Genomic DNA, 16,303 nt, shown 5'->3' with positions numbered 1-16,303 from the left:
CTCCAAATTTTCTCAGGCAGATTTTACATTTCTTGACATCCTACTTACAATGGCCATCTCCTTTCTGGATCCCAAACTTCAAGTAGATAATGTTTTCAGCAAATGGCTTGCATTATATTTCTGAGTTTCTCATATTATTCTGACCTCATATGTTTCTTTTGGGACTGTAGTTTGAATATTTATCTCAATAAATCAACTTTCCCTTTATCCCTAAACTTTCCTCTTGGATAAAGCTTGGAACTTACTGTAAAATCATGATCTGATGTAAAATAGATTATTTTCATAATCAAAATGATAAACTTAAGAGGGCGATGGTCACAGTTATCTTGGAAATATAACGATACTCTCGGACAATAATAGCTCTACTTCTGCTCAATCATCACTCCGTTTTGAGAAACCTTGACTAACTTCAAGTGTAAAAATCATACCAGGAGTGGGGTTCGAACCCACGTGGATACGTCCAATGCCTTAACCACTCAGCCATCCTGGTGAATTCACTGAGCAATGAATCTTTCATACACAGGTGATTGTTATTAAACAAATGTTTTCTTACAAATTTTTCACTAACAGATTTCTTATTTTTAAACCACTTATCAAGAGCATTAGATTGGCCTCTACTGTAAACCCTTGTGTTGACTGTAAATTTTATGCAACAACATTAAGTTTCCTCGGTATGTGGAATTTCATTTTTGGCTATATGTTTAGAGTGGTGACAAAGAGTGAATATTGGAATAAAATGCCACCTTGATTTTGCAACAACACTAAGCGCAAAATTTGAGTATCTTTAGACAGTTTAACCTCTCCAACGAAGCTCATACTTGACAAATTCATCAGTTTACCATACTCCAGATTTTCTCAGGCAGTTTTTACATTTCTTGACATCCTACGTACAATGGCCATCTCCTTTCTGGATCCCAAACTTCTAGTAGATAATGTTTTCAGCAAATGGCTTGCATTATATTTCTGAGTTTCTCATATTATTCTGACCTCATATGTTTCTTTTGGGACTGTAGTTTGAATATTTATCTCAATAAATCAACTTTCCCTTTATCCCTAAACTTTCCTCTTGGATAAAGCTTGGAACTTACTGTAAAATCATGATCTAATGTAAAAGAGATTATTTTCATAATCAAAACGATAAAATTCGAACCCCACTCCTGGTATGATTTTTACACTTGAAGTTAGTCAAGGTTTCTCAAAACGGAGTGATGATTGAGCAAAAGGAGAGATATTATTGTTTTATCGTTCAAGTGTTAAAATCATACCAGGAGTTGGGTTCGAACCCACGTGGATACATATCCATTGGATCTTAAGTCCAACGCCTTAACCACTCGGCCACCCTGGTCAATTCACTGATGAATGCATCTTTCATACACAGGTGATGGTTATTAAAAAAATGTTTTCTTATAAATTTTGCACTAACAGATTTCTTATTTTATAAGCCACTTATCAAGAGCATTAGATTGGCCTCTACTGTAAACCCTTGTGTTGACTGTAAATTTTATGCAACAACATTAAGTTTCCTCATTATATGGAATTTCATTTTTGGCTATATGTTTAGAGTGGTGACAAAGAGTGAATATTGGAATAAAATGCCACCTTGATTTTGCAACAACACTAAGCGCAAAATTTGAGTATCTTTAGACAGTTTAACCTCTCCAACGAAGCTCATTCCTGACAAATTCATCAGTTTAGCATACTCCTGATTTTATCAGGCAGATTTTGCATTTCTTGACATCCTACGTACCATGGCCATCTCCTTTCTGGATCCCAAGCTTCTAGTAGATAATGTTTTATGCAAATGGCTTGCATTATATTTCTGAGTTTCTCATACTATTCTGACCTCATATGTTTCTTTTGAGACTGTAGTTTGAATATTTATCTCAATAAATCAACTTTCCCTTTATCCCTAAACTTTCCTCTCGGATACATCTTGGAACTTACTGTAAAATCATGATCTGATGTAAAAGAGATTATATTCATAATCAAAATGATAAACTTAAGAGGGTGATGGTCACAGTTATCGTAGAAATATAACGATACTATCGGACAATAATAGCTCTCCTTTTGCTCAATCATCACTCTGTTTTGAGAAACCTTAACTAACTTCAAGTGTAAAAATCTTACCAGGAGTTGGGTTCGAACCCCCATGGATAAAAATCTTACCAGGAGGTGGGTTCGAACCCCCATGGATACATATCCATTGGATCTTAAGTCCAACGCCTTAACCTCTCGGCCATCCTGGTCAATTCGCTGATGAATGCATCTTTCATACACAGGTGATGGTTATTAAACAAATGTTTTCTTATAAACTTTGCACTAACAGACTTCTTATTTTATAAGCCACTTATCAAGAGCATTAGATTGGCCTCTACTGTAAACCCTTGTTTTGACTGTAAATTTTATGCAACAACATTAAGTTTCCTCGGTATGTGGAATTTCATTTTTGGCTATTTGTTTAGATTGGTGACAAAGAGTGAATATTGGAATAAAATGCCACCTTGATTTTTCAACAACACTAAGGGCAAAATTTGAGTATCTTTAGACAGTTTAACCTCTCCAAAGAAGCTCATACTTGACAAATTCATCAGTTTACCATACTCCAGAGTTTCTCAGGCAGATTTGACATTTCTTGACATCCTACGTACAATGGCCATCTCCTTTCAAGATCCTAAACTTCTAGTAGATAATGTTTTATGCAAATGGCTTGCATTATATTTCTGAGTTTCTCATATTATTCTGACCTCATATGTTTCTTTTGGGACTGTAGTTTCAATATTTGTCTCAATAAATCAACTTTCCCTTTATCCCTAAACTTTCCTCTTGGATAAAGCTTGGAACTTACTGTAAAATCATGATCTGATGTAAAAGAGATTATTTTCATAATCAAAATGATAAACTTAAGAGGGCGATGGTCACAGTTATCGTAGAAATATGACGATACTATCGGACAATAACAGCTCTCCTTTTGCTCAATCATCACTCCGTTATGTGAAATCTTGACTTACTTCAAGTGTAAAAAGCATACCAGGAGTGGGGTTCGAACCCACGCGGATACATATCCAATGGATCTTAAGGCCAACGCCTTAACCACTCGGCCATCCTGGTCAATTCACTGAGAAATGCATCTTTCATACACAGGTGATGGTTATTAAACAAATGTTCTCTTATAAATTTTGCACAAACAGATTTCTTATTTTATAAGCCACTTATCAAGAGCATTAGATTGGCCTCTACTGTAAACCCTTGTGTTGACTGTAAATTTTATGCAACAACATTAAGTTTTCTCGGTATGTGGAATTTCATTTTTGGCTATATGTCTAGAGTGGTGACAAAGAGTGAATATTGGAATAAAATGCCACCTTGACTTTTCAACAACACTAAGGGCAAAATTTGAGTATCTTTAGACAGTTTAACCTCTCCAAAGAAGCTCATACTTGACAAATTCATCAGTTTACTATACTCCAGAGTTTCTCAGGCAGATTTTACATTTCTTGACATCCTACGTACAATGGCCATCTCCTTTCAAGATCCTAAACTTCTAGTAGATAATGTTTTATGCAAATGGCTTGCATTATATTTCTGAGTTTCTCATATTATTCTGACCTCATATGTTTCTTTTGGGACTGTAGTTTGAATATTTATCTCAATAAATCAACTTTCCCTTTATCCCTAAACTTTCCTCTTGGATAAAGCTTGGAACTTACTGTAAAATCATGATCTGATGTAAAAGAGATTATTTTCATAATCAAAACGATAAAATTGAGAGGGCGATGGTCACAGTTATCGTAGAAATATGACGATACTACTGGACAATAACAGCTTTCCTTTTGTCCAATCATCACTCCATTTTGAGAAACCTTGTCTAACTTCAAGTGTAAAAGTCATACCAGCAGTGGGGTTTGAACCCACGCGGATACATATCCATTGGATCTTAAGGCCTATGCCTTAACCACACAACCATCCTGGTAAATTCACTGAGCAATGTATCTTTCATACTCAGGTGATGGTTATTAAACAAATGTTTTCTTATAAATATTGCACAAACAGATTTCTTATTTTATAAGCCACTTATCAAGAGCATTAGATTGGATCCCAAACTTCTAGTAGATAATGTTTTCAGCAAATGGCTTGCATTATATTTCTGAGTTTCTCATATTATTCTGACCTCATATGTTTCTTTTGGGACTGTAGTTTGAATATTTATCTCAATAAATCAACTTTCCCTTTATCCCTAAACTTTCCTCCTGGATAAAGCTTGGAACTTACTGTAAAATCATGATCTGATGTAAAAGAGATTATTTTCATAATCAAAACGATAAAATTCGAACCCCACTCCTGGTATGATTTTTACACTTGAAGTTAGTCAAGGTTTCTTAAAACGGAGTGATGATTGAGCCAAAGGAGGGCTATTATTGTTTTATCGATCAAGTGTTAAAATCATACCAGGAGTGGGGTTCGAACCCACTTGGATACATATCCATTGGATCTTAAGTCCAACGCCTTAACCACTCGGCCATCCTGGTCAATTCACTGATAAATGCATCTTTCATACACAGGTGATGGTTATTAAACAAATGTTTTCTTATAAATTTTACACTAACAGATTTCTTATTTTATAAGCCACTTATCAAGAGCATTAGATTGGCCTCTACTGTAAACCCTTGTGTTGACTGTAAATTTTATGCAACAACATTAAGTTTCCTCATTATATGGAATTTCATTTTTGGCTATATGTTTAGATTGGTGACAAAGAGTGAATATTGGAATAAAATGCCACCTTGATTTTTCAACAACACTAAGCGCAAAATTTGAATATCTTTAGACAGTTTAACCTCTCCAAAGAAGCTCATTCCTGACAAATTCATCAGTTTAGCATACTCCTGATTTTATCAGGCAGATTTTGCATTTCTTGACATCCTACGTACCATGGCCATCTCCTTTCTGGATCCCAAGCTTCTAGTAGATAATGTTTTATGCAAATGGCTTGCATTATATTTCTGAGTTTCTCATACTATTCTGACCTCATATATTTCTTTTGGGACTGTAGTTTGAATATTTATCTCAATAAATCAACTTTCCCTTTATCCCTAAACTTTCCTCTTGGATAAAGCTTGGAACTTACTGTAAAATCATGATCTGATGTAAAAGAGATTATATTCATAATCAAAATGATAAACTTAAGAGGGCGATGGTCACAGTTATCGTAGAAATATAATGATACTATCGGACAATAATAGCTCTCCTTTTGCTCAATCATCACTCTGTTTTGAGAAACCTTAACTAACTTCAAGTGTAAAAATCATACCAGGAGTGGGGATCGAACCCACGTGGATACATATCCATTGGATCTTAAGTCCAACGCCTTAACCACTCGGCCATCCTGGTCAATTCACTGATGAATGCATCTTTCATACAGAGGTGATGGTTATTAAACAAATGTTTTCTTATAAATTTTTCACTAACAGATTTCTTATTTTATAAGCCACTTATCAAGAGCATTAGATTGTCCTCTACTGTAAACCCTTGTTTTGACTATAAATTTTATGCAACAACATTAAGTTTCCTCGGTATGTGGAATTTCGTTTTTGGCTATATGTTTAGATTGGTGACAAAGAGTGAATATTGGAATAAAATGCCACCTTGATTTTGCAACAACACTAAGCGCAAAATTTGAGTATCTTTAGACAGTTTAACCTCTCCAACGAAGCTCATACTTGACAAATTCATCAGTTTACCATACTCCAGATTTTCTCAGGCAGTTTTTACATTTCTTGACATCCTACGTACAATGGCCATCTCCTTTCTGGATCCCAAACTTCTAGTAGATAATGTTTTATGCAAATGGCTTGCATTATATTTCTGAGTTTCTCATATTATTCTGACCTCATATGTTTCTTTTGGGACTGTAGTTTGAATATTTATCTCAATAAATCAACTTTCCCTTTATCCCTAAACTTTCCTCTTGGATAAAGCTTGGAACTTACTGTAAAATCATGATCTGATGTAAAAGAGATTATATTCATAATCAAAATGATAAACTTAAGAGGGCGATGGTCACAGTTATCATAGAAATATAATGATACTATCGGACAATAATAGCTCTCCTTTTGCTCAATCATCACTCTGTTTTGAGAAACCTTAACTAACTTCAAGTGTAAAAATCATACCAGGAGTGGGGTTCGAACCCACGTGGATACATATCCATTGGATCTTAAGTCCAACGCCTTAACCACTCTGCCATCCTGGTCAATTCACTGATGAATGCATCTTTCATACACAGGTGATTGTTATTAAACAAATGTTTTCTTATAAATTTTGCACTAACAGATTTCTTATTTTATAAGCCACTTATCAAGAGCATTAGATTGGCCTCTACTGTAAACCCTTGTGTTGACTGTAAATTTTATGCAACAACATTAAGTTTCCTCATTATATGGAATTTCATTTTTGGCTATATGTTTAGATTGGTGACAAAGAGTGAATATTGGAATAAAATGCCACCTTGATTTTTCAACAACACTAAGCGCAAAATTTGAATATCTTTAGACAGTTTAACCTCTCCAAAGAAGCTCATTCCTGACAAATTCATCAGTTTAGCATACTCCTGATTTTATCAGGCAGATCTTGCATTTCTTGACATCCTACGTACCATGGCCATCTCCTTTCTGGATCCCAAGCTTCTAGTAGATAATGTTTTATGCAAATGGCTTGCATTATATTTCTGAGTTTCTCATACTATTCTGACCTCATATGTTTCTTTTGGGACTGTAGTTTGAATATTTATCTCAATAAATCAACTTTCCCTTTATCCCTAAACTTTCCTCTTGGATAAAGCTTGGAACTTACTGTAAAATCATGATCTGATGTAAAAGAGATTATATTCATAATCAAAATGATAAACTTAAGAGGGCGATGGTCACAGTTATCGTAGAAATATAATGATACTATCGGACAATAATAGCTCTCCTTTTGCTCAATCATCACTCTGTTTTGAGAAACCTTAACTAACTTCAAGTGTAAAAATCATACCAGGAGTGGGGTTCAAACCCACGTGGATACATATCCATTGGATCTTAAGTCCAACGCCTTAACCACTCGGCCATCCTGGTCAATTCACTGAGTAATGATTCTTTCATACACAGGTGATTGTTATTAAACAAATGTTTTCTTACAAATTTTTCACTAACAGATTTCTTATTTTTAAACCACTTATCAAGAGCATTAGATTGGCCTCTACTGTAAACCCTTGTGTTGACTGTAAATTTTATGCAACAACATTAAGTTTCCTCATTATATGGAATTTCATTTTTGGCTATATGTTTAGAGTGGTGACAAAGAGTGAATATTGGAATAAAATGCCACCTTGATTTTGCAACAACACTAAGCGCAAAATTTGAGTATCTTTAGACAGTTTAACCTCTCCAACGAAGCTCATACTTGACAAATTCATCAGTTTACCATACTCCAGATTTTCTCAGGCAGTTTTTACATTTCTTGACATCCTACGTACAATGGCCATCTCCTTTCTGGATCCCAAACTTCTAGTAGATAATGTTGTATGCAAATGGCTTGCATTATATTTCTGAGTTTCTCATATTATTCTGACCTCATATGTTTCTTTTGGGACTGTAGTTTGAATATTTATCTCAATAAATCAACTTTCCCTTTATCCCTAAACTTTCCTCTTGGATAAAGCTTGGAACTTACTGTAAAATCATGATCTGATGTAAAAGAGATTATTTTCATAATCAAAACGATAAAATTCGAACCCCACTCCTGGTATGATTTTTACACTTGAAGTTAGTCAAGGTTTCTCAAAACGGAGTGATGATTGAGCAAAAGGAGAGCTATTATTGTTTTATCGTTCAAGTGTTAAAATCATACTAGGAGTGGGGTTCGAACCCACATGGATACATATCCATTGGATCTTAAGTCCAACGCCTTAACCACTCGGCCATCCTGGTCAGTTCACTGATGAATGCATCTTTCATACACAGGTGATGGTTATTAAAAAAATGTTTTCTTATAAATTTTGCACTAACAGATTTCTTATTTTATAAGCCACTTATCAAGAGCTTTAGATTGGCCTCTACTGTAAACCCTTGTTTTGACTGTAAATTTTATGCAACAACATTAAGTTTCCTCGGTACGTGGAATTTCATTTTTGGCTATATGTTTAGAGTGGTGACAAAGAGTGAATATTGGAATAAAATGCCACCTTGACTTTTCAACAACACTAAGGGCAAAATTTGAGTATCTTTAGACAGTTTAACCTCTCCAAAGAAGCTCATACTTGACAAATTCATCAGTTTACCATACTCCAGAGTTTCTCAGGCAGATTTGACATTTCTTGACATCCTACGTACAATGGCCATCTCCTTTCAAGATCCTAAACTTCTAGTAGATAATGTTTTATGCTGATGGCTTTCATTATATTTCTGAGTTTCTCATATTATTCTGACCTCATATGTTTCTTTTGGGACTGTAGTTTGAATATTTATCTCAATAAATCAACTTTCCCTTTATCCCTAAACTTTCCTCTTGGATAAAGCTTGGAACTTACTGTAAAATCATGATCTGATGTAAAAGAGATTATTTTCATAATCAAAACGATAAAATTCGAACCCCACTCCTGGTATGATTTTTACACTTGAAGTTAGTCAAGGTTTCTCAAAACAGAGTGATGATTGAGCCAAAGGAGAGCTATTATTATTTTTTCGTTCAAGTGTTAAAAGCATACCAGTAGTGGGGTTCGAACCCACGTGGATACATATCCATTGGATCTTAAGTCCAACGCCTTAACAACTCGGCCATCCTGGTCAATTCACTGATGAATGCATCTTTCATACACAGGTGATGGTTGTTAAACAAATGTTTTCTTATAAATTTTGCACTAACAGATTTCTTATTTTATAAGCCACTTATCAAGAGCATTAGATTGGCTTCTACTGTAAACCCTTGTGTTGACTGTAAATTTTATGCAACAACATTAAGTTTCCTCATTATATGGAATTTCATTTTTGGCTATATGTTTAGATTGGTGACAAAGAGTGAATGTTGGAATAAAATGCCACCTTGATTTTTCAACAACACTAAGCGCAAAACTTGAATATCTTTAGACAGTTTAACCTCTCCAAAGAAGCTCATTCCTGACAAATTCATCAGTTTAGCATACTCCTGATTTTATCAGGCAGATTTTGCATTTCTTGACATCCTACGTACCATGGCCATCTCCTTTCTGGATCCCAAGCTTCTAGTAGATAATGTTTTATGCAAATGGCTTGCATTATATTTCTGAGTTTCTCATACTATTCTGACCTCATATGTTTCTTTTGGGACTGTAGTTTGAATATTTATCTCAATAAATCAACTTTCCCTTTATCCCTAAACTTTCCTCTTGGATAAAGCTTGGAACTTACTGTAAAATCATGATCTGATGTAAAAGAGATTATATTCATAATCAAAATGATAAAGTTAAGAGGGCGATGGTCACAGTTATCGTAGAAATATAACGATACTATCGGACAATAATAGCTCTCCTTTTGCTGAATCATCACTCTGTTTTGAGAAACCTTGACTAACTTCAGGTGTAAAAATCATACCAGGAGTTGGGTTCGAACCCACGTGGATACATATCCATTGGATCTTAAGTCCAACACCTTAACCACTCAGCCATCCTGGTCAATTCACTGATGAATGCATCTTTCATACACAGGTGATGGTTATTAAACAAATGTTTTCTTATAAATTTTGCACTAACAGATTTCTTATTTTATAAGCCACTTATCAAGAGCATTAGATTGGCCTCTACTGTAAACCCTTGTTTTGACTGTAAATTTTATGCAACAACATTAAGTTTCCACGGTATGTGGAATTTCATTTTTGGCTATATGTTTAGAGTGGTGACAAAGAGTGAATATTGGAATAAAATGCCACCTTGACTTTTCAACAACACTAAGGGCAAAATTTGAGTATCTTTAGACAGTTTAACCTCTCCAAAGAAGCTCATACTTGACAAATTCATCAGTTTACCATACTTCAGAGTTTCTCAGGCAGATTTGACATTTCTTGACATCCTACGTACAATGGCCATCTCCTTTCAAGATCCTAAACTTCTAGTAGATAATGTTTTATGCAAATGGCTTGCATTATATTTCTGAGTTTCTCATATTATTCTGACCTCATATATCTCTTTTGGGACTGTAGTTTGAATATTTATCTCAATAAATCAACTTTCCCTTTATCCCTAAATTTTCCTCTTGGATAAAGCTTGGAACTTACTGTAAAATCATGATCTGATGTAAAATAGATTATTTTCATAATCAAAATGATAAACTTAAGAGGGCGATGGTCACAGTTATCGTAGAAATATGATGATACTATCGGACAATAACAGCTCTCCTTTTGCTCAATCATCACTCCGTTTTGAGAAATCTTGACTAACTTCAAGTGTGAAAATCATTCCAAGAGAGGGGTTCGAACCCACGCGGATATCTATCCAATGGATCTTAAGTCCAACGCCTTAACCACGGAGCCATCCTGGTCAATTCGCTGAGAAATGCGTCTTTCATACACAGGTGATGGCTATTAAACAAATGTTTTCTTATAAATATTGCACCAACAGATTTCTTATTTTATAAGCCACTTATCAAGAGCGTTAGATTGGCCTCTACTGTAAACCCTTCTGTTGACTGTAAATTTCATGCAACTACATTAAGTTTCCTCGGTATGTGGAATTTCATTTTTGGCAATATGTTTAGAGTGGTGACAAAGAGTGAATATTGGAATAAAATGCCACCTTCATTTTTCAACAACACTAAGGGCAAAATTTGAGTTTCTTTAGACAGTTTAACCTCTCCAAAGAAGCTCATACTTGACAAATTCACCAGTTTACCATACTCCAGATTTTCTCAGGCAGATTTTACATTTCTTGACATCCTACTTACAATGGCCATCTCCTTTCTGGATCCCAAACTTCAAGTAGATAATGTTTTCAGCAAATGGCTTGCATTATATTTCTGAGTTTCTCAAATTATTCTGACCTCATATGTTTCTTTTGGGACTGTAGTTTGAATATTTATCTCAATAAATCAACTTTCCCTTTATCCCTAAACTTTCCTCTTGGATAAAGCTTGGAACTTACTGTAAAATCATGATCTGATGTAAAAGAGATTATTTTCATAATCAAAGTGATAAACTAAAGAGGGCGATGGTCACAGTTATCTTGGAAATATAACGATACTCTCGGACAATAATAGCTCTACTTCTGCTCAATCATCACTCCTTTTTGAGAAACCTTGACTAACTTCAAGTGTAAAAATCATACCAGGAGTGGGGTTCGAACCCACGTGGATACATATCCATTGGATCTTAAGTCCAACGCCTTAACCACTCAGCCATCCTGGTCAATTCACTGAGTAATGCATCTTTCATACACAGGTGATTGTTATTAAAAAAATGTTTTCTTATAAATTTTGCACTAACAGATTTCTTATTTTATAAGCCACTTATCAAGAGCATTAGATTGGCCTCTACTGTAAACCCTTGTGTTGACTGTAAATTTTATGCAACAACATTAAGTTTTCTCATTATATGGAATTTCATTTTGGCTATATGTTTAGAGTGGTGACAAAGAGTGAATATTGGAATAAAATGCCACCTTGATTTTGCAACAACACTAAGCACAAAATTTGAGTATCTTTAGACAGTTTAACCTCTCCAACGAAGCTTATTCTTGACAAATTCATCAGTTTAGCATACTCCTGATTTTATCAGGCAGATTTTGCATTTCTTGACATCCTACGTACCATGGCCATCTCCTTTCTGGATCCCAAGCTTCTAGTAGATAATGTTTTATGCAAATGGCTTGCATTATATTTCTGAGTTTCTCATACTATTCTGACCTCATATGTTTCTTTTGGGACTGTAGTTTGAATATTTATCTCAATAAATCAACTTTCCCTTTATCCCTAAACTTTCCTCTTGGATAAAGCTTGGAACTTACTGTAAAATCATGATCTGATGTAAAAGAGATTATTTTCATAATCAAAATGATAAACTTAAGAGGGCGATGGTCACAGTTATCGTAGAAATATGACGATACTATCGGACAATAACAACACTCCTTTTGCTCAATCATCACTTCATTTTGAGAAACCTTGACTAACTTCAAGTGTAAAAATCATACCAGTAGAGGGGTTCGAACCCACGCGGATACATATCCATTGGATTTTAAGTCCAATGCCTTAACCACTCAGCCATCCTGGTCAATTCAACGAGAAATGCATCTTTCATACACAGGTGATTGTTATTAAACAAATGTTTTCTTATAAATTTTGCACTAACAGATTTCTTATTTTATAAGTAACTTATCAAGAGCATTAGATTGGCCTCTACTGTAAACCCTTGTGTTGACTGTAACTTTTATGCAACAACATTAAGTTTCCTCGGTATGTGGAATTTCATTTTTAGCTATATGTTTAGAGTGGTGACAAAGAGTGAATATTGGAATAAAATGCCACCTTGATTTTGCAACAACACTAAGCACAAATTTGAGTATCTTTAGACAGTTTAACCTCTCCAAAGAAGCTCATACTTGACAAATTCATCAGCTTACCATACTCCAGATTTTCTCAGGCAGATTTTACATTTCTTGACATCCTACGTACAATGGCCATCTCCTTTCTGGATCCCAAACTTCTAGTAGAGAATGTTTTATGCCAATAGCTTGCATTATATTCCTGAGTTTCTCATATTATTCTGACCTCATATGTTTCTTTTGGAACTGTAGTTTGAATATTTATCTCAATAAATCAACTTTCCCTTTATCCCTAAACTTTCCTCTTGGATAAAGCTTGGAAATTACTGTAAAATCATGATCTGATGTAAAAGAGATTATTTTCATAATCAAAATGATAAACTTAAGAGGGCGATGGTCACAGTTATCGTAGAAATATAACGATACTATCGGACAATAATAGCTCTCCTTTTGCTCAATCATCACTCCGTTTTGAGAAACCTTGACTAACTTCAAGTGTAAAAATCATACAAGGAGTGGGGTTCGAACCCACGCGGATACATATCCATTGGATCTTAAGTCCAACACCTTAACCACTCAGCCATCCTGGTCAATTCACAGATGAATGAATCTTTCATACACAGGTGATGGTTATTAAACAAATGTTTTCTTATAAATTTTGCACTAACAGATTTCTTATTTTATAAGCCACTTATCAAGAGCATTAGATTGGCCTCTACTGTAAACCCTTGTTTTGACTGTAAATTTTATGCAACAACATTAAGTTTCCTCGGTATGTGGAATTTCATTTTTGGCTATATGTTTAGAGTGGTGACAAAGAGTGAATATTGGAATAAAATGTCACCTTGACTTTTCAACAACACTAAGGGCAAAATTTGAGTATCTTTAGACAGTTTAACCTCTCCAAAGAAGCTCATACTTGACAAATTCATCAGTTTACCATACTCCAGATTTTATCAGGCAGATTTTACATTTCTTGACATCCTACGTACAATGGCCATCTCCTTTCTGGATCCCAAACTTCTAGTAGATAATGTTTTATGCAAATGGCTTGCATTATATTTCTGAGTTTCTCATATTATTCTGACCTCATATGTTTCTTTTGGGACTGTAGTTTGAATATTTATCTCACTAAATCAACTTTCCCTTTATCCCTAAACTTTCCTCTTGGATAAAGCTTGGAACTTACTGTAAAATCATGATCTGATGTAAAAGAGATTATTTTCATAATCAAAACAACAAAATTGAGAGGGCGATGGTCACAGTTATCGTAGAAATATGACGATACTATTGGACAATAACAACTTTCCTTTTTCTCAATCATCACTCCGTGTTGAGAAGCCTTGTCTAACTTCAAGTGTAAAAATCATACCAGGAGTGGGGTTCAAACACACGCGAATACATATCCATTGGATCTTAAGTACAACACCTTAACCACTCGGCAATCCTGGTCAATTCACTGAGTAATGATTCTTTCATACACAGGTGATGGTTATTAAACAAATGTTTTCATATAAATATTGCACCAACAAATTTCTTATTTTATAAGCCACTTATCAAGAGCATTAGATTGGCCTCTACTGTAAACCGTTCTGTTGACTGTAAATTTCATGCAACAACATTAAGTTTCCTCGGTATGTGAAATTTCATTTTTGGCTATATGTTTAGAGTGGTGACAAAGAGTGAATATTGGAATAAAATGCCACCTTCATTTTTCAACAACACTAAGGGCAAAATTTTAGTATCTTTAGACAGTTTAACCTCTCCAAAGAAGCTCATACTTGACAAATTCATCAGTTTACCACACTCCAGATTTTCTCAGGCAGATTTTACATTTCTTGACATCCTACGTACAATGGCCATCTACTTTCTGGATCCCAAACTTCTAGTAGATAATGCTTTATGCTGGCTTGCATTATATTTCTGAGTTTCTCATATTATTCTGACCTCATATGTTTCTTTTGGGACTGCAGTTTGAATATTTATCTCAATAAATCAACTTTCCCTTTATCCCTAAACTTTCCTCTTGGATAAAGCTTGGAAATTACTGTAAAATCATGATCTGATGTAAAAGAGATTATTTTCATAATCAAAACGATAAAATTAGGAGGGCGATGGTCACAGTTATTGTAGAAATATGACGATACTATTGGACAATAACAGCTTTCCTTTTGCTCAGTCATCACTCCATTTTGAGAAACCTTGTCTTACTTCAAGTGTAAAAGTCATAACAGAAGTGGGGTTCGAACCCACACGGATACATATCCATTGGATTTTAAATCCAACGCCTTAACCACTTGGCCATTCTGGTCAATTCTATGAGTAATGTATCTTTCATATACAGGTGATTGTTATTAAATAAATGTTTTCTTATAAATTTTGCACTAACAGATTTCTTATTTTATAAGTAACTTATCAAGAGCATTAGATTGGCCTCTACTGTAAACCCTTGTGTTGACTGTAACTTTTATGCAACAACATTAAGTTTCCTCGGTATGTGGAATTTCATTTTTAGCTATATGTTTAGAGTGGTGACAAAGAGTGAATATTGGAATAAAATGCCACCTTGATTTTGCAACAACACTAAGCACAAAATTTGAGTATCTTTAGACAGTTTAACCTCTCCAAAGAAGCTCATACTTGACAAATTCATCAGCTTACCATACTCCAGATTTTCTCAGGCAGATTTTACATTTCTTGACATCCTACGTACAATGGCCATCTCCTTTCTGGATCCCAAACTTCTAGTAGATAATGTTTTATGCCAATGGCTTGCATTATATTCCTGAGTTTCTCATATTATTCTGACCTCATATGTTTCTTTTGGGACTGTAGTTTGAATATTTATCTCAATAAATCAACTTTCCCTTTATCCCTAAACTTTCCTCTTGGATAAAGCTTGGAAATTACTATAAAATCATGATCTGATGTAAAAGAGATTATTTTCGTAATCAAAATGATAAACTTAAGAGGGCGATGGTCACAGTTATCGTAGAAATATAACGATACTATCGGACAATAATAGCTCTCCTTTTGCTCAATCATCACTCGGTTTTGAGAAACCTTGACTAACTTCAAGTGTAAAAATCATACCAGGAGTGGGGTTCGAACCCACGCGGATACATATCCATTGGATCTTAAGTCCAACACCTTAACCACTCGGCCATCCTGGTCAATTCACAGATGAATGAATCTTTCATACACAGGTGATGGTTATTAAACAAATGTTTTCTTATAAATTTTGCACTAACAGATTTCTTATTTTATAAGCCACTTATCAAGAGCATTAGATTGGCCTCTACTGTAAACCCTTGTTTTGACTGTAAATTTTATGCAACAACATTAAGTTTCCTCGGTATGTGGAATTTCATTTTTGGCTATATGTTTAGAGTGGTGACAAAGAGTGAATATTGGAATAAAATGTCACCTTGACTTTTCAACAACACTAAGGGCAAAATTTGAGTATCTTTAGACAGTTTAACCTCTCCAAAGAAGCTCATACTTGACAAATTCATCAGTTTACCATACTCCAGATTTTCTCAGGCAGATTTGACATTTCTTGACATCCTACGTTCAATGGCCATCTCCTTTCAAGATCCTAAACTTCTAGTAGATAATGTTTTATGCAAATGGCTTGCATTATATTTCTGAGTTTCTCATATCATTCTGACCTCATATGTTTCTTTTGGGACTGTAGTTTGAATATTTATCTCAATAAATCAACTTTGCCTTTATCCCTAAACTTTCCTCCTGGATAAAGCT

The 16,303-nt window shown here is 34.6% G+C and overlaps 15 non-coding genes across 15 annotated transcripts; all 15 read right to left on the bottom strand.

Annotated features, from left to right (window-relative positions):
- Positions 1–1,262: 1,262 nt before the first annotated feature.
- On the bottom strand, positions 1,263–1,345 carry TRNAL-UAA (transfer RNA leucine (anticodon UAA)). The gene has a single exon. It is a non-coding gene; the product is annotated as a tRNA-Leu (tRNA).
- An 818-nt stretch (positions 1,346–2,163) lies between these two features.
- On the bottom strand, positions 2,164–2,246 carry TRNAL-UAA (transfer RNA leucine (anticodon UAA)). Its single transcript has one exon. It is a non-coding gene; the product is annotated as a tRNA-Leu (tRNA).
- A 779-nt stretch (positions 2,247–3,025) lies between these two features.
- Positions 3,026–3,108, bottom strand: TRNAL-UAA (transfer RNA leucine (anticodon UAA)). Its single transcript has one exon. It is a non-coding gene; the product is annotated as a tRNA-Leu (tRNA).
- Positions 3,109–4,443: 1,335 nt separating this feature from the next.
- On the bottom strand, positions 4,444–4,526 carry TRNAL-UAA (transfer RNA leucine (anticodon UAA)). The gene has a single exon. It is a non-coding gene; the product is annotated as a tRNA-Leu (tRNA).
- Positions 4,527–5,305: 779 nt separating this feature from the next.
- On the bottom strand, positions 5,306–5,388 carry TRNAL-UAA (transfer RNA leucine (anticodon UAA)). Its single transcript has one exon. It is a non-coding gene; the product is annotated as a tRNA-Leu (tRNA).
- Positions 5,389–6,167: 779 nt separating this feature from the next.
- TRNAL-UAA (transfer RNA leucine (anticodon UAA)) lies at positions 6,168–6,250 on the bottom strand. The gene has a single exon. It is a non-coding gene; the product is annotated as a tRNA-Leu (tRNA).
- Positions 6,251–7,029: 779 nt separating this feature from the next.
- TRNAL-UAA (transfer RNA leucine (anticodon UAA)) lies at positions 7,030–7,112 on the bottom strand. The gene has a single exon. It is a non-coding gene; the product is annotated as a tRNA-Leu (tRNA).
- A 772-nt stretch (positions 7,113–7,884) lies between these two features.
- TRNAL-UAA (transfer RNA leucine (anticodon UAA)) lies at positions 7,885–7,967 on the bottom strand. Its single transcript has one exon. It is a non-coding gene; the product is annotated as a tRNA-Leu (tRNA).
- Positions 7,968–8,740: 773 nt separating this feature from the next.
- TRNAL-UAA (transfer RNA leucine (anticodon UAA)) lies at positions 8,741–8,823 on the bottom strand. The gene has a single exon. It is a non-coding gene; the product is annotated as a tRNA-Leu (tRNA).
- Positions 8,824–9,602: 779 nt separating this feature from the next.
- TRNAL-UAA (transfer RNA leucine (anticodon UAA)) lies at positions 9,603–9,685 on the bottom strand. Its single transcript has one exon. It is a non-coding gene; the product is annotated as a tRNA-Leu (tRNA).
- A 1,641-nt stretch (positions 9,686–11,326) lies between these two features.
- On the bottom strand, positions 11,327–11,409 carry TRNAL-UAA (transfer RNA leucine (anticodon UAA)). Its single transcript has one exon. It is a non-coding gene; the product is annotated as a tRNA-Leu (tRNA).
- A 778-nt stretch (positions 11,410–12,187) lies between these two features.
- TRNAL-UAA (transfer RNA leucine (anticodon UAA)) lies at positions 12,188–12,270 on the bottom strand. Its single transcript has one exon. It is a non-coding gene; the product is annotated as a tRNA-Leu (tRNA).
- Positions 12,271–13,048: 778 nt separating this feature from the next.
- Positions 13,049–13,131, bottom strand: TRNAL-UAA (transfer RNA leucine (anticodon UAA)). Its single transcript has one exon. It is a non-coding gene; the product is annotated as a tRNA-Leu (tRNA).
- Positions 13,132–14,769: 1,638 nt separating this feature from the next.
- TRNAL-UAA (transfer RNA leucine (anticodon UAA)) lies at positions 14,770–14,853 on the bottom strand. Its single transcript has one exon. It is a non-coding gene; the product is annotated as a tRNA-Leu (tRNA).
- A 778-nt stretch (positions 14,854–15,631) lies between these two features.
- On the bottom strand, positions 15,632–15,714 carry TRNAL-UAA (transfer RNA leucine (anticodon UAA)). Its single transcript has one exon. It is a non-coding gene; the product is annotated as a tRNA-Leu (tRNA).
- Between the last annotated feature and the right edge of the window lie 589 nt (positions 15,715–16,303).

Source organism: Phyllobates terribilis, unplaced genomic scaffold (assembly GCF_046119375.1).
Source record: "Phyllobates terribilis strain yellow unplaced genomic scaffold, ASM4611937v1 Scaffold_3__8_contigs__length_932513732, whole genome shotgun sequence".
Lineage (NCBI taxonomy): Eukaryota > Metazoa > Chordata > Amphibia > Anura > Dendrobatidae > Phyllobates > Phyllobates terribilis.
Note: the sequence above shows the minus strand (reverse complement) of the source record. Positions and strands in the feature narration are given on the sequence as shown.